The sequence below is a fragment of the Lissotriton helveticus genome, chromosome 10 (genome assembly GCF_964261635.1).
Source record: "Lissotriton helveticus chromosome 10, aLisHel1.1, whole genome shotgun sequence".
NCBI lineage: Eukaryota > Metazoa > Chordata > Amphibia > Caudata > Salamandridae > Lissotriton > Lissotriton helveticus.
In genome coordinates this window covers 836,847,888-836,864,971 of record NC_136071.1, presented here as the reverse complement: position 1 = coordinate 836,864,971, position 17,084 = coordinate 836,847,888, and the positions used below count along the sequence as shown (strand labels likewise).

The window sequence follows — 17,084 nt, the reverse complement described above, 5'->3', positions numbered from 1 at the left end:
GAGGAATAAAACAAGTCTGGGCAAGAAAGCAAGTACAGGCACAGAGGAATAAAGACAAGTCTGGGCAAGAAAGCAAATACAGGCACAGAGGAATAAAGACACGTCTGGGCAAGAAAGCAAGTACTGGCACAGAGGAATAAAAACAAGTCTGGGCAAGAAAGCAAGTACAGGCACAGAGGAATGAAAACAAGTCTGGGCAAGAAAGCAAGTACAGGCACAGAGGAATGAAAACAAGCCTGGGCAAGAAAGCAAGTACAGGCACAGAGGAATAAAAACAAGTCTGGGCAAGAAAGCAAGTTAGGCACAGGGGAAAAATACAAGATTAGGCAAAAACAATGCAGGCAGAGTTGTGCAGCATTGTGGGGAGTGACCTGCATGCGGGCATTGTAAGAGGTCGCATTAGACCTTGATCTCTCTTTCAAATCATCAAATCTCTGGCACCTTCTTTAAAATCCACAATTCTCCGATGATTTTCTGCCTATTTGTTTGCATAAGGCAGTAATGCACTACTTTATTACCGTTAGACAGGCCATTTGGGAATGCTTTATATGTAGATCTTTTTATTTATTTATGATCAAATCTTCAGATTATCCAAAATGTGGCAGCTGGACTCATTTTCAAAATACGCTATCAGTCAGTCTCCTCACATCTCAGAACCTTTCACTGGTTTACAGTCTACAATAGAATTGGAATCAAAACTCTAATTAGCCACTTTAGAGCCCATGTCAAACCAGGTCTAATCGCTCATCCTATAGCGATATGTCCTAACAAAGTCTCAGATATGAAGGTGCAAACTTCCTCAAAGTCCTATGGATCCACCGATCAATGATTTACGGTCACACCTTCGCATATTGAGCAGCCAAACGCTGAAATTCCCACTGAACACACTTCTGTTCCACCTCAGCTAAACTTACCTTTTGTGAACAGCTGAAAACATAGCTGTTGGAAGCTAATTAGCTTTCTCCTATTGCCTCCTCTGTGTCTATAGGGCTAGAACCCCCAGGTTTCAGGGCCTTACTATACAAATCCCCATCCATTCACGCATGGAGAAACCCTTTCCCTAACTTGTACCATGTTGTAGGGTGTTCCCTTGCCCATCTCTACCTAGAAATGGGGTTATTCATGCCCCCTACCGGAATAATTCCCCAACCTCTTTGAAGGTGAACGCGTGTTGGGACATATTTTGTGACTATTCATAAACCTGGACAATTTGGGTGTGTTCACAAATTCCTGACATTCCAGCTATGGGATGCCTACTTCCAGCACACAAATGTAGTTAGTTACACGGAAACCCCTGTGTGAGTAAAATAATTTATAAGCATGACACAAACTTTGGTAAATTGCAAACACTGGTTTGAATTCATAAATTAAGCTATTTGCATAGGTAAGTTAAGCTGCTGTGCAAAAGCTTGCCCCTCATCTCTGGTGAACTGCATGTCCACGCCCAGACGCTTGTTATCACAATTCAACAAAATAATAGGGTTTCAGTCAATACTATTTCTCTCTTCAACCCACATGGTACATAATTGCTTAAGACCTTCTGTGAGAATGTGGGTTTGTTTAATCCCAATTGACTTTTGACTGATTAGGCATTTGGGTCTTGTACATTGCTAGCCCTTCTTTTTACTAACAGGGTTTGTGCCACAGATCTAAAGGATATTGGTGTATTTAGTGCAAACCTATAGGAAGGCTGAAGATGGTAAGATATGTAACCCTATTTTGACATTTAAGTACTTTGGGTATCTAGCTTTCTTTATCTTCATATCTTGTTTGATCTCCTGATGAAAGCTGCTGAGGGCCAGGCAGGCCAAAAGGCTATCAGCATAGTCACAAATAAATTGTTCATCATGATTAAACTATCACAATGAAATGTCATATGTTTTTATTCAATGTTTCAAGTATAAGTTGTAAAACAAATTGTGCTTTTTTTGCATAGAGCATGAACATGTGTTGTATATTTCTTACTGAATAATGGATACACAAACCATTAAATTTAAAGAGTTGGGCTGCTGAAACAATGAGAATTGTTTGGAGTTATCTATCTTATTTGTAAGACACAGGAGAATGTTACAACGTCTTTCTAATCATCTTTGCAATACTTTTTACTTGGGATGTGTATAATAGCTGTGTTTAGTTGGCGTTTCTATACAGTAAAGTTTCTTGATCCTCTTTTGACTCATGGAAAGATGTAATTTAAGGTCTAAGTGTCTTGTAAACATGAAATGGGTTAAAGGCACATTTTGCATGTTGGAAAACGAATACTGAATTTCAAATGTAAATGATATAAAAGTGGCCATTTTCCTTTTTATGTTGTCCCTTGTAATTGTATTTTAATAATGCTTATTACCCCTGGTGAGGCACTGAAGCGCTTTGAAGCAAGTAGCATCCTACTCTGGAACACAGGATTTAAAGGTGAATAGTTAATACATTAATATGGGTTTTCTTAATTCTAACTTGCAGATTAGTTGTGGTATGTTTGTGCTCTTGAGTTCTTGTGCATTAAGCAGTGTTTTCGGTAGGGACAGAATGATGGGAGTAGATTAGAAAAGGGAAGTTGTACATTTTTATTGGTAGTAGTGGACATGTGTGCATGTTAGTTGGGTGAATTGTCTAAAAAGGAGGGGTGAGTTTGGGATGGGTCAAAGAGAGGAGGGATGGCACAACGGTTGAAGGAAATATTTTTATTCATCCAGTACTGAGGTATCTTTCATAGATTTACATGCCTGAATCATTCCCCGTTGTCGAAGTGGGAGTCCGTGGGTAAAATACACAAGCAGTGCCATAAATAATAAATAGGCAAAAAAAAGGCCCAAAGCCATCTATTAGTGGCCTATCTTTGTCCTTTTTATAAACGACCAAATAATGGCTTCAGCCATTCAGCTGCTAGAACACTCCCAGCAGAGGCAAGTTTACTTTACATTTTCACTGCAAGTCGTGTGGAAGGGAGTTTCCCTGAGTGGTACTCCGTTTTTTTTTTCTTCTATTCAGCTAACTTTGACATCATGTCAGACAAGTAAGGCCTCTTCCACCCTTGCAAAAAATGTGGGAAGAAGAGGGTCCATGTGGATGACCCATGTAAAGAATGTATTTATTGCCTTTATCCAAGGCATGAGCTGGAGAACTGTAAGATCTGTTGCACAGGATTTAAAGGTAAATAGTTAATACATTAATATGGGTTTTCTTAATTCTAACTTGCAGATTAGTTGTGGTATGTTTGTGCTCTTGAGTTCTTGTGCATTAAGCAGTGTTTTCGGTAGGGACAGAATGATGGGAGTAGATTAGAAAAGGGAAGTTGTACATTTTTATTGGTAGTAGTGGACATGTGTGCATGTTAGTTGGGTGAATTGTCTAAAAAGGAGGGGTGAGTTTGGGATGGGTCCAAGAGAGGAGGGATGGCACAACGGTTGAAGGAAATATTTTTATTCATCCAGTACTGAGGTATCTTTCATAGATTTACATGCCTGAATCATTCCCCGTTGTCAAAGTGGGAGTCCCAGGGTAAAATACACAAGCAGTGCCATAAATAATAAATAGGCAAAAAAAAGGCCCAAAGCCATCTATTAGTGACCTATCTTTGTCCTTTTTATAAACGACCAAATAATGGCTTCAGCCATTCAGCTGCTAGAACACTCCCAGCAGAGGCAGGTTTACTTTACATTTTCACCGCACGTCGTGTGGAAGGGAGTTTCCCTGACTGGTACTCCGTTTTTTTTTCTTCTATTCAGCTAACTTTGACATCATGTCAGACAAGTAAGGCCTCTTCCACCCTTGCAAAAAATGTGGGAAGAAGAGGGTCCATGTGGATGACCCATGTAAAGAATGTATTTATTGCCTTTATCCAAGGCATGAGGTGGAGAACTGTAAGATCTGTTGCACCTTCTCAAACAAAACGCTCAAGGACAGAGAGGGGAGATTACTTGTGTGGCTTCAAACCACAAAACAATCTCGTTCTTCAGATGAGGAAAAGGAGTTGGCTTCAACATCTCACAAGAGGGCTAGATCCCAGGAAAGATCCTAAGGTGAGGGAAGAAAACATTTTAAATTTTGCCTAGAAAAGCCTGTAAACAAGGAGAGGATTTCCAAACATTCATCTGAACCAACGCTGTCTGTGCCCTCGGTCAAGAAAGAAAAAGAGCATTTGAGATCTTCCTCTTCTGATACTGTGAGTAGAAAACAGATTTTAAAAAAGCCAGTGTCGACAACAATTTCTCTCTCGTCGACGACGATCTGTGTAACATCGACACCATCGTTGACGGCAACCGTCACAACAACGGGGACCAGACCCCTATTGTAAATGTAAATGTACAGGAATTTATATAGCGCAAATCACCAAGCGGTTTCTAAGCGCTTGCTTAGGGAACCCGTCCTGGTATTCCCCTGTGAGATAACCCCGGCAGGGTATCCGCAAGGTGAAAGCCAGGCATCCCGCCGCGAGGGGCCGTTGTGGAGATTAAGCAAGCTATTGCCCAGAGTCGCAGAGTGTGAACCTGTGAATCGAGTAGGCACCGGAGTGGGAATTGTCGAGTCCGTGGACATTTTAGGACTCAAGACCCCCCCGAGCCGGGGATTGAACCCTGGTCCCGGGCTGACCTCTGCTTCCAGGTCTGCCTCCTCTAACCAGTGAGCCACACTTCTCCACATTCTCCTATTCTATCGACTAAGATTTATTTGCTTAGAGAGACCTTCGTAGTTGAAATCCATCGATGTCCCATCGTCGACAGCAGAGACACCATCAATAAGTCACCATCGACAAAGACACAGTCTATTAAGTCACCGTCAACAAGGACACCGTTGATGAAGACACCGTTGATGAAGGTAATATAGTTGACAACACCCGCAATGGCATTACAGTTGACGGCACCGCCGACAAAGAGAATTCCCTCAATTATAATTTCTACACCATTGACGCCCTCGTTGACGAGGATAACTCGTCACTACCATTACAATGACATTTCTACACCCGTCTTTGCAAGACTATAGTAAAGTATCACCTTTACCCCCATTGCATCTTTTGGTAGGTTATATCGAGGAAGAAGAAGATGATGTAGATGATGGCGGCCTATATGGGATAGCCAACAGTCCATCTGAGCTTCATGTGAAATGTCAGGATGATGATGAAGAGTAGGAAGATGATCATGAGGCATGTTATTATCAAGAACAATATCTGGCTCCAGGTCATTGCTATCAATTTAACCTCAGACAGGAACAGCGACACAGAGAAATGGCTTATCTACCGCCATCACCGATACAAGAGCTGCAAGCCGTGTTAGCGGATTACAGACAAAGATTCCCTCCTCAACAAACTCAACCAGAAGACCAGGTTCCTCATGTGGAAGAGCAAACGGGAGCACCAGATCCTCAAGTACCTAGTACACCGTCGAATGCAACAGGCTCAGTGCCAGCTGACCCTGGAGATCAGATCACTTCCCCTTCGGAAGATGAAGTAGAAGAGGATGAATTAGCAGATTCAGCATCCGTTCCTGATCCTTGGGATGATTATGTGATCCCAATACCAACCCCTCCTCCGCACTTTCCTTCAGACTCTCCTCCAGAAGACATCGGGGGATTTCACAATTTGATGCAGAGGGGAGCCAACAGGTTCCACTTACCCATTACTGTAAAGCAAACAGAATGTTTTCTGTACGATTTTAAAGAGGACACAAGAAAGGTGGTACGCTCAATTCCTATTATCGACCATATATGGCAGGAGGGTGTAGATTATGAAGACACCTGCATCCATACCACCAGTACTGCCTCATGTAGAAAAGAAAAATAGGGCTCCGGAGGACTCTCCATCTTACCTTATTGGACATCCGAAGCCAGATTCGGTCATCTGCCAGGCGGCATAGAGACACTCGAAGAACCCGGCCACTCTGATTACTACCCCCCCAGACAAAGCGGGACGTCAGATGGATATTCTGGGGAAAAAGTTTTCATCTATGGCAGCTGCAACATGCTTTAGCCATTATCGGCCGCTATGACCGTCACATGTGGTCCGATATGGCAGGACTGATAGACCTCATCCTGGAGGAAAACAGACAGGACGCTCGAAAAATCCTATTGGAGGGTGAGCGTGCTACTTCGGAGACAACTGACTGTGCCTTAGCGAATACAGGTTTTAGACAGTTGGCTGGAGCAGCTCTACTTAGATGCCAGGGGTGGCTGAAAGCTATTACCTTCAGACCTGAAGTACAAACAAAGGTTCTTGATATGGCTTTTGATGGAGAGTAGCTTTTCGGAAAACACATTGACTAAGCTCTTTTGGTGATAAAGAATGATACAAACACCGCAAAGTCTTTGGGAGCTCTGCAATATAGAGGAGTAACTTTCAGAGGTGCCAGAGGGTGAGGATTCACCACCTACAAAGGAGTATATCAGAGGGCTCAGCAATATCAACAATACCAATCTCAGTATCGCCAATCTTACAACCAGCCATCGTATCGCCAATCATCGACAGCTGGTTTCTCTCGCCAGGGAGATCGCAAGCGAGCACCCCAATAGGGCCGTGACTCTGGCAGAAAAAAATGAGTGCGTCGGGGTACCAGCCCAACTTCCCTACCTGCCCGTGGGTGCGAACATTTCTGCTAATGCACAGCAATCGCACAAAATAACATCAGCCCGTTGGGTGTTGGACCTAGTCACCAAGGGTCACACTCTAGAATTTCTTCAAAGGCCACTTATTACTCCGCCCAAGGGTCCCCCTCCCCTTGTATTCTTATTGCGAAAAGAAGTCTTGACCGTGCTTCTCAAGGAAGCAAAGGAAGAAGTACCATTCGCTCAGAGAGAAAGAGGTTTCTATATTCGTTTCTTCCTAATAAGAAAGAAGTCAGGAGAACGGAGACTGATTCTGGACTTAAGGAAACTTAACAAGCAGACATTCAGGATGGTAACACTCTCCGATATTCTGGGATGCTTAAACAAAGGAGATTTCATGACTTCGCTCGACATGGAAGACGCATATTTCCATATCCCGATCCACCCAAAACACCTGAATTATCTATGGTTCACAGTGGCTAATATCCACTATCAATTCAAAGTGCTCCCGTTTGGTCTAAAATGAGCACCATGGATTTTTACCAAGTGCCTAGCGCCAGTAGCGGCGGCCTTGCGATCTCAGGGGTTTCAAGTCTTTCCATACCTTGACAATTGGCTACTCAAAGTGGCAACAGCGCAGGAAGCCGATCAAACGACAGCTTGTCTCCGTCTATTCAATGCATTGGGATTCAATCTAAACAGGGAAAAATAAAAATTTACTTCCAACTCAAGTAATATCGTTTCTGGGAGCATCGTTGGACACCGTTTAATGCAAAGCATTCTTGTCTCAAGAGAGAAAGATGCGTCTCCAAAGGTTGGCAAAGACCATTTCTTTTCTGTATGAATATTCAAATTGCTCCGGGGGATGTGCTCTTCAGCTATAAACCTAGTACCCCTAGCCAGACCAAAGATGAGGCCTCTTCGGGAAGAGCTGCAGAAACAGTGGCAACAAGCTTTGGGATCTTTCGAAGATGTAATTCGAATCACAAGGATGGTGGAAACACTACAATGGTGGTCTCAAGCGACAAATCTTGGTCAAGGTCTAACTTTTCTGCAAAGCACCCCAGATTTTTTTTTTGCAGAGTTTTATATAGCGCGAACTAGACCCGAACCGAATCAGGTATCAGAGCGCTTTACATAGCACCAGTTACGTTACATGAGGACACATGTTCATTTTAGGCACGGGGAGATTAAGTGATTTGCCAAGAATCACAGGAGGTTTTTGGCGTCGTTGCCGAGACTTGAACCCAGATCCCCAGGTCCGAGGTCGAACGCCTTAGCCGTTAGGCCAACCCCTCTCCCCTAGATTTAATTCTAACAACAGACGCCTCCATGGAGGGATGGGCAGGCAATCTGCAGGATTTGCAAATCCAAGGCAAATGGTCTTCGGTACAGAAAAGACAACACATCCACAGATTGGAGCTCAAAGCCATATTCTTATCTCTCCAAGCTTTCCTGCCAAGAGTAGGAGGTTCCTCAGTGTTGGTCCGTACGGACAATACGAACAGCATGTACTATATAAACAAGCAAGGAGGAACAAAATCTGTGACGCTATCCCAAGAAGCGCATGAATTATGGGGATGGACAACGCTCCATGGAATCTAGTTGTAGGCCGAACATGTCAGGGGTCTACACTATACCCTAGCAGACACGCTAAGCAGGTCTCAGTCCAGCTGCCACGAGTGGGAGCTAGAGCAATCACAGTTGGACATGGTCTTCCAAAGTACCAGCTTTGGACCGCTTTGCAACGAAGGAGAATGTCAAATGCTAGTATTATGCCAGCAGGTTCCCACTACCAGAGTCAAGGGGGAATGCCCTTTTAATGCGATGGTCAGGGATATATGCCTACGCTTTTCCCCATCCCATTAATTCCCAGGTTACTAATCAAAATGAAATCGGAAGGTTGCCGCCTAATCTTGATAGCACCACGTTGGCCCAGACAATACTGGTTCCCAGAGCTGCTCCTATTGTTCCAAGCGAGATCCATTCATCTACAACCGTCAGCAACGATGTTATCGAGGAACAAGGGCCAAGTGATTCATCAGGATCCACGCTCTCTTCACTTGCACGCATGGCTCCTGAATTCCTAAAATTTAAAGATCTCAATATTCCGCAAGACTGTAGAGAAATACTTGCTAAATCCCGTGCTGAAGGCACTATCAAAACATATCGTCTGAAATGGAAAAGATTCTGTTGCTGGTGCGGGGAAAACAACGTTCATCCGCTGCAAGCCCCTGCTGAGCAGATTTTACCTTGCCTCCTCTGACTAGCTAAATCAGGTCTCACCTTTTCTTCAGTAAAAGTTCACCTGGCTGCAATTTCCCGGTACAGGAAATCTCCTCAGATTCCTTCTCTCTGTTAATCTAATCTCATGGAGCAATTCATGACAGGCCTTTTCCATGCTTTGCCTCCAGTGGACACGCCTCCTCCAGAGTGGAAACTCCATGTGGTCCTAGCGCAGTTGATGAGACAACCGTTTGAACCGATTCATAAAGCAGAACTTACATTTCTCACATGGAAAGTATCCCTCTTGCTAGCTCTTACTTCTGCAAGTAAGACCTTTACAATCAAAGAACCTTTCCTACACTTCACTGAGAATTACGTAGCCCTTCGGACAAATCCAAAGTTCATTCCAAAAGTACCAACACAATTTCACCTCAATGAACCAGTGATATTACAATCTTTCTTCCCCAACCTATCTAGTCCAGCAGAATGGACTTTGCATATGTTGGATATCAAAAGATGCTTGTAATTTTATCTTCACAATACAAAGGAAATAAGAAAAACAGTTTAGCTCCTGGTAGCCTACGGACAACGAAAACAAGGAACAGCAGTAACAAAAGTCACGATTGCTAGATGGGTTGCATCTGCGATACAGTTCTGCCACGAAAAAGCTAACAAACCTCTGACAGTGAGGGCTAAAGCACACTCCACTAGAACAGTCTCTGCATCTGCAGACTTGTTTGTGGGAGGGACATTAGACAAGATATGTCGTGCTGCGACATGGAAGAATGGCAACACGTTTACGAAATACTACTGCCTGCAATCTGCACAACGTGAGGATGCAGCGGTGGGACAGGCTGTGCTACGTCATCTTTTTAACTAAGGTCAGACTCTTTATTTTTCATATAGGAATTATTTTCTTCTTTCTTACTCTATTTTTATTTAGGATAAGTGATCAAGTAACTGTGTTTGACAATTTGTATCTTGATATGGTTTGTGATGCATCTTTGGATGGTTACGTCAACATTTACTGTTTTAATATTTCAATATACGATGATGCTTGGCACATGCATTGTGTACAGAAAAGTGGGTAACTATTGGGAGTTTGAAATTACACGTCTCCCACCTTACGCTAATGAAAGTACAATTAGGGTACTGCTTGTTATTCTGATTCAGGCATGTGAATCTATGAAAGATACCCCAATACTGGATAATGATAATAATACCGACATTTGTAGAGCGTGAACAGCTACCTCACACAGAGGTGTCTCGGCGCTAATAGCAATAAGTGGCAGGTAAAAGGATGTCAAATCAGCAAGAAACCTAAGCATGTTAACCTAAGCTAAATAGACACGTTTTCACCACTCTCCTAAATAGTGTCTCTGAGTCAATATGTCGTAGGTTATTTGGCAAGGAGTTCCAAAGCTTGGAAGCCTTGACCGTGAAAGATCTGCCACCCACCCGGGCTTTCCTATACTGTGGAGTGTACAATAAGTTTTGTGTGCTCGATCTCAGCAGTCGATTCTGCTTGTAGCTGCAAAGACATTGTTTCAGGTAGCTCAGGCATTTACCATGGATTGAGCGGAATGCAAATGTCAAATCCTTGAATTCGATTCTTCTGGCCACAGGCAGCCAGTGGAGCTCCTCGATGTGCGGAGAGATATGATGACGGAATGGTACTCCTCTAATCAATCTTGCAGCCACTTTTTTCACCATCTGTAATTTTCTAACCAAGTAAGCCGGCAGACCTACATAGAGTCCATTCGCATAGTCTATTCTAGCTGTCACCGTGGCATGTATGATGACTCGGCGGCAGTCCTCTGGCAACTGGATAAGAAAACAAGTTACTTACCTTTAACTACGTTTATCCAGTTTTGGTATCTTTCATAGATTCACATGCAACCAACCCTCCTCCTCATGGAGTCAGTTCTCATTGGTTTTGGGGATACTAACTTCCCACTTGTGCTTAGAAAATCTGAAGAGAACTTGCCTCTGCTGGGAGTGTTCTAGAGGGTGATAGCAGCTGATTGGCTGAAGCCAACATTTGGTCCTTTTTTAAAAAGGACATAGATAGGCTACTAATGGATGGCCTTGGGCCTTTTTTAGCTTATTTATTATTTATGGTACTGCTTGTGTATGTTACTTCGGGACTCCCATCTCGATGACGGGGAATGATTCAGGCATGTGAATCTATGAAAGATATCAATACTGGATAACCATAGCTACAGGTAAGTAACTTTTTTTCTTATTTTAAAAAATAAATGAAATTAACATATACATGTATAGAGCCATACTCCCAGATCGAAATATGTAATGATGTGATATTCATGCATACATATACATATATACACAAGTAATGTAGAAATGTTTTAGTAGCAGGCATAAACCCCTTAATATATACACACACCCATGTGTACATAAAAGCAGCAATATTTACATGGTCTAATAAGCATACGTATCTTGTGGCTTCAATATTCAAATGTATCTTTATATCTAAATATATTTGAATACTCTTTCAGGTAGCTTCACTTTAACCATATTTACACACTATGACATACATGTGTTTTCATAGAAAGAGTGTAAAGTTATATATATATATATATATATATATATATATATATATATATACCCATCCACCTATGTTATGAAAATAAGATGTATTTCTTGTGTACTATTTTTTTTTTATATCTTTATTCGTCTTTTTCATGTTATTCCATTTCCTTACAATACATGACAAAGCAAAGAAGGTGAAGGATGCAATATAAACATGAGCACGCAATCGTCATCAGATCGACAGAGTAATTAGCCTACTGCTGCACCACAATTTCACATGCACAATCTCATATTAGCTTATTTCTATTAGACAGTTTCTCATACATTGTTGTGGCCACCTGCCCACCACATATCTCAACAGCCTCCAAATATCTATGCTGAGGGGGGGAACAGAGGGAGATGCAGCTAACTGCATGGGTCAACCTCATCTCCAGCATTTAAGTCCTTTGTGTCCAATTAAGCTCAACGTTATTAGGCGCCAAGATCCATACATGTGGCCTGCTCAATATTGCAGCAGGGCGGGCTTTGCCGAAGAGGTAAAGTGATGATAAATGATAACAACAACCGACCTATCAATAAAGCATATTTTATCAAAATGAGCGTACTGAACAATCAAACTAAAGAGCTAATATCTCAAAAGGAATAAATTAACCATTGCTTTACTGAGTGCGGGACCAGTTAAGGCATGAAGAGCTACATGGAGACTCATCGGAACTCGACTTGGGCTCACGTGTATGTAGGAGACTAATGTCGCAGCGATAAACGTCGGGCAAGAAAGAGCAGGGCCCCCAGGACACCTGACTGCCCCTAAGGGGTATCGTCCAGTGGAATGCAACAAATGTCCACCGCCATCTCTCTCCCCGTCACCCTGGAACTTCAAGTAGTATATCATGTAGCCACTCACTAAGTGTCACTGCCCTCCCCACCTGCTTCATTACAGAATGTCGCAAGCATGGTGTCCCATTGTTGCGCTATGGGGTACTTGCGGAGCCCCGCTGTCTCCTCCCTGTGCAGCGCCGTACTCTCTGCCTGCGCCCATATCTTGAGCGAGCTCTTCCAGCTGTTTATGTCTGGGGGATCAGCCTGTTTCCACCGTTTTGTAATTAAGCGCTTAGCAGTTATTAAACCTAGGTCTCTGAATCTTGATGTGACACTATTTTTCTTAGATCTGGCATATACCCCTAAAATGCAAATTTCCCATGTGGGCGGAAAGGTGTCGGTGCAATGCGTTAGGGCCGCAGCTACCTCTCTCCAATAACTGTGAAGGGAGGTGCAAAATCAAATCATGTGGAGCAGGTCTGCATCAGGCTGCCGACAGCGTGGGCATTCTGCCGTGGCTGTGTGGAAATATCTATTAATTTTGTCTGGAGATTAATATGCCCTATGTATTATATATGTTTGTATTAAATTGAACCTGGAATTCCTGTGTATATAAGTAGCACCAGCGAAGACTGTGGACCATTCCTTACCCGACCAGGCCCTGCCTCTGTCCGTCTACCAGCAGATGCGAAGTTCCAACATTGGTTTCAGTGTATGCGTGAGCAGGGCTGTCACCAGCCAGTGTACAATGTGCGAACCCGCCCCCATTACATATAGATACTGCAACAATAACTGTGTCGGTGGCTCGGACGTTAAATCTCCCAGGAAAGCAGATAACGCTTGCGTAATGGAGGTATGCAATAGGAATTGTCCAGTTGGTAAGCCAGTGGTCTCCGCCAGTGCCTTAAATGTCAAAAGTGCACCTTCCTCATGTAGGTCTCCCAGGGTGTCTATACCTGCTGCATGCCAATGCACTAGAGTGGATTCCGAGGTGCCTGATCGTCCTCTAGGGGTCCCCAGGAGTGGCAATATCGGGGCATAGGGGAGTGCCGCTCGGGTAAGATATAAACTTCTCTTGTAGCACCTACACGCCAAATTCAAATGTAATTGAGACGGGCGCGGGGGTATAGCCGCTGGATTGCACAGATGACATATTTGGGTGTGGGTCCACGGTTGCTGCAGGGTTGCCGTTTCTTCCAGGTTAGTGCCATTAAGCCATTTCGTTACCCACTGCAGCTGAGCTGCTATGTAGTACAGTTCCAGATTAGGAACCGCTAGCCCTCCCTGCGAGGTGAGGGCATACAACTTCCTCAGCGCCACTCTGTGCCTGCCTTTGTTCCAAATGAGATCCCGGAACATACGTTCCAGTTCACGGAAAGTCTTAGTAGGGACATAAACCGAGAGATTCGATAAATAGTTTAAGAGCTTAGGAAGGACTATCATCTTCAGCAGTACCACGCGGCTCATGACATTCAGCGGGAGTGATTTCCAAAATTGTATTTGGGCCTTCACCGCCGAGATTGCTCTCTTTAAATTGCCCTCCAGCGAATCGTCCGGCGTCCGATATATGAGGACTCCAAGATAGCGAAAGGTAGTGGGGTACCATGGGAGGGGCGAACCGTTGATGATTATGTCTGTTTCTGCCGTGTCTGCACTAAATAGGTACACTCCAGACTTAGCCCAGTTTACCCGGAGTCCGGAAACCTCCTCAAACGCCTTCAGCACCTCTGCTATAGAGGCAGGGATGTCAGCTACATCACGTACATATAGTAATAAGTCATCAGCGTACAGAGACACTGCATGCGCCCCGTCACCCAGTCGTATGCCCCATTCCTCACCACCTCTACGGAGTAACACTGCCAACGGCTCCTTAGCCAGGGAAAAAAGCATCGGGATAGTGGGCACCCCTGGCGTGTCCCCTGCGCACTCGGATAGGATCCGATATTAGCCTACCAGTGCAAACAAGGACAGTGGGACGTTGATACAGCAGCTGTACCATACTGAAAAATAATTCACCTAGTTCATATTTGTTGAGCACCGCCGCCAGATAAGGCCACTCAAGCGAGTCAAAGGCCTTCTCCAAATCCGTATTTCTTATGTATTATGACATGCACATGTGTATAATGCAAAATATGTACATTTGTAGAGTTTTTTCTTTTTTTGCTATGACTAAAATAAAATACATATATAAAGGATACAGAGACACTCACACATCTAGATCTAACTGTGTATAACAGTAGACATAGCATAGAGAATATATTAAAATTATTTAGTTACTATTAGGGTGGTCACAAAACAATCCTTATGATTTGACTGGCCAAGTTGTTTTCTTGAAGGGTTTACCAGTCAAGAGAATAATAGCCATTTCCTCTATGAGGTATTTCCCAATCAAGAGATTAATTGCCGTTTCAAGAATATTTAAGAGCCTTCTCAGTAGTATTCCTCCTTTTTTTTCAAACTTAGAATCTGTTCCCATTTTTAATATCTTGCAAATTATTCAATTATCTAAACTGGCTCAATCTGTTATAATGCTCTCCTAATCACAATTATTTTGGAAAAAGGAAAAGGAAGTTAAAACCAGCAGTATTATGTCACCCAAGATTTCTATATACATCATCTTTGTCTATCCGTCCATACAATGTAGAAAGCCTCCTCCAGTACGAAGTTCACTTCAATTTCTGCAATTTACGTTTTATAAATTTAGATATGAAAAGCCAGCTCAATATTTAAACTTTCTGAGGTCACTACATGGAGTACCATTAGGTCGGGTGTAAATACCATCTGTTGCTACGGTGCTTGAAACTGTTAAAGTGTGCTATGAAGCTCTAAATAAAAAATAAATAATTATATAAACCAATTATTGGAGAGTTCTTGTTAGTCCAAGATAATGGAACAATTTTAATTTACAAAGGAGAACGGTATGCTGCTATTTGTTAAAATGCAAGAATTCTTGAGTCATTTCAACAAATCATCTAAAGTTGGAGCCTACCCCTCTGGCTGACTAGCTGGCTGGCTAGCTCTGAAAATACTTCAAATATTTTGCCCATTAATGATCCCTCCATGAAGGGCTAAATGTCAATCCTATCTACTCTGCAATCTTCTATTATAAAAATAAAAATTTTATGTGCTACATTTTTATAATAGACTAACCACTTTTTATAACAGGTTTGGATGGTTTTTCAAATTATGGGTATGACCTTAAAGCCATTCCCTCATTTCTTTCATTAATTAGATTTTTAATCTGCCTAAATGCATTAAAATCCTTCCATGTTTGCCTACAGAAAGGGGTGCAGCATCAAGGCTATGGTTTCAAACATGGGAAGGAGTGGAGGAAAAAGATCTGGGTAGTGAGGAGGTAGTGGCAGACATCAAAGTAGAGATGCTGGTCTGTGAGGTAAAAAGACAGCAACAGAGGGCTTCCCACTTGTGCAAAGGCATCAAAATCATCATTAGAAAAAGAGAGAGACAAACACAGGAGACTAGGGAATCTCCTTGTAAGCAAATTATGTGTAAAAAAAAGAGATGGAACTGTTGTGCCACAATGAGCAACACCAGAATCAAGATAGCATAGCCATAATTCCCAAAAAGCCACCACTCAAAAATATTAAAATTCCCATCACCCTTACATTTTAGGGACATTGCTTATCACATGGCAATGTTCATTGTATCCAATCCCTTAAAATGTGTTTTTTTATCTAAATGGGATTCTCTAATCAAGTGAAAGCTGGAAGAGGGGACCCATCTGCTACTTTTTATTTAAACTGAAACCATCAAAGGCAACTGCACTGACAAAATGAGTATCGTCTTCAACCTGGTTACCTAAACTGACTAGAAGTGGTAAATACAAGAAATGTTGTATTGTTTCCCTGGTGAAATCTACATTTATGCTAGACTTTTATTAGGAAACACAGAAAGATAAAACAAAAAAGAGAATGATGACTAGAATGGGTGAGATATCACAGATATGCAGGCTAGGAGACAAAATAAAAAGGAGATCAAACAGTAGGAGGACAGTTACACCCCTAACACCAAACCAGGAGGTACAGCTTCATAGCAGCATCGAGCTGCAGTGCTATGATGACCAAAGAGTAATGGAAGTGCTGTAAAACAGGTCATGATCATGTGCACTCTGTGGTTTGTGTATGGAGAGAGTTTTCTGCAGGTTCTTGGTGAAGTTGGGGGGTGTAGATTCTTCATGCTGGCTGCTTTTTCATCCTGTTTTTCCTTTTGTGGAAGGATCCAAGTGGGAAAAAAACCTCTTTGAATCCTCAGCTGCATAGCCTTCAAAGAGATCCATCTGGGGCTGAAACAAACAGAAAGTGCAGAAAGTTGAGTAATGACAGTATGAAAAACAGAAACATGGCCAAGTTCAGCACATCAGGCTACAACCTTTAAGTGTAGACAGGAAAAAGGAACATATATTCAAGTAAACCGAATGCAGGTTAGGAGAAGTGAAAATGTTTAGACTGGAACAGAGTAAATATCGTAAGAGAAACAAAGGTAGAGGAAGATGTATCACAATAAGATTGTAGAAGGTTTGAAAAAGAGAGTAAAAAAGGAAAGTGTGAACATGGAAATATATTGATTAGGTCATTTAGAGTTTCAGCTAATAGGTAGACCTTCACTTTTATGAAAAAACAAAAAGAGTCGACTCAGAATTTACAAGACAAAGTGCTAAGCTTCCAAAAAGTGACTAAACCCAAGTGAACCGTTGGTTACTAGCATGGGAAAGCAATAACATTTTTTAAAATAACCCTCAATTACCAAAAGGTCCCATGGTCTTTTCTTGCATTACCCATTCTGTGCTTCTGCTGGTCTCTGAATACACCTCTAGACAGTCACACACAAAGGGAACTCAGGTGGGCCTGATGGGCCATCACCAGGCTGATGGAATATCCTGGACAGGATGGGAGGGAGGAGCGGACACGTGTACCTAAACAAGGCTGTGCCTGTCC

At 42.6% G+C, this 17,084-nt stretch overlaps 1 long non-coding RNA gene across 1 annotated transcript in view; it reads right to left on the bottom strand.

Annotated features, from left to right (window-relative positions):
* Positions 1 to 11,421: 11,421 nt before the first annotated feature.
* The window catches only part of LOC144784566 (uncharacterized), a 218,081-nt gene continuing 212,418 nt past the window's right edge, over positions 11,422 to 17,084 (bottom strand). The window contains exon 2 of the long non-coding RNA XR_013601678.1: positions 11,422 to 16,432. This is a non-coding gene — a long non-coding RNA (uncharacterized LOC144784566). The remainder of the gene's footprint in view (positions 16,433 to 17,084) is intronic.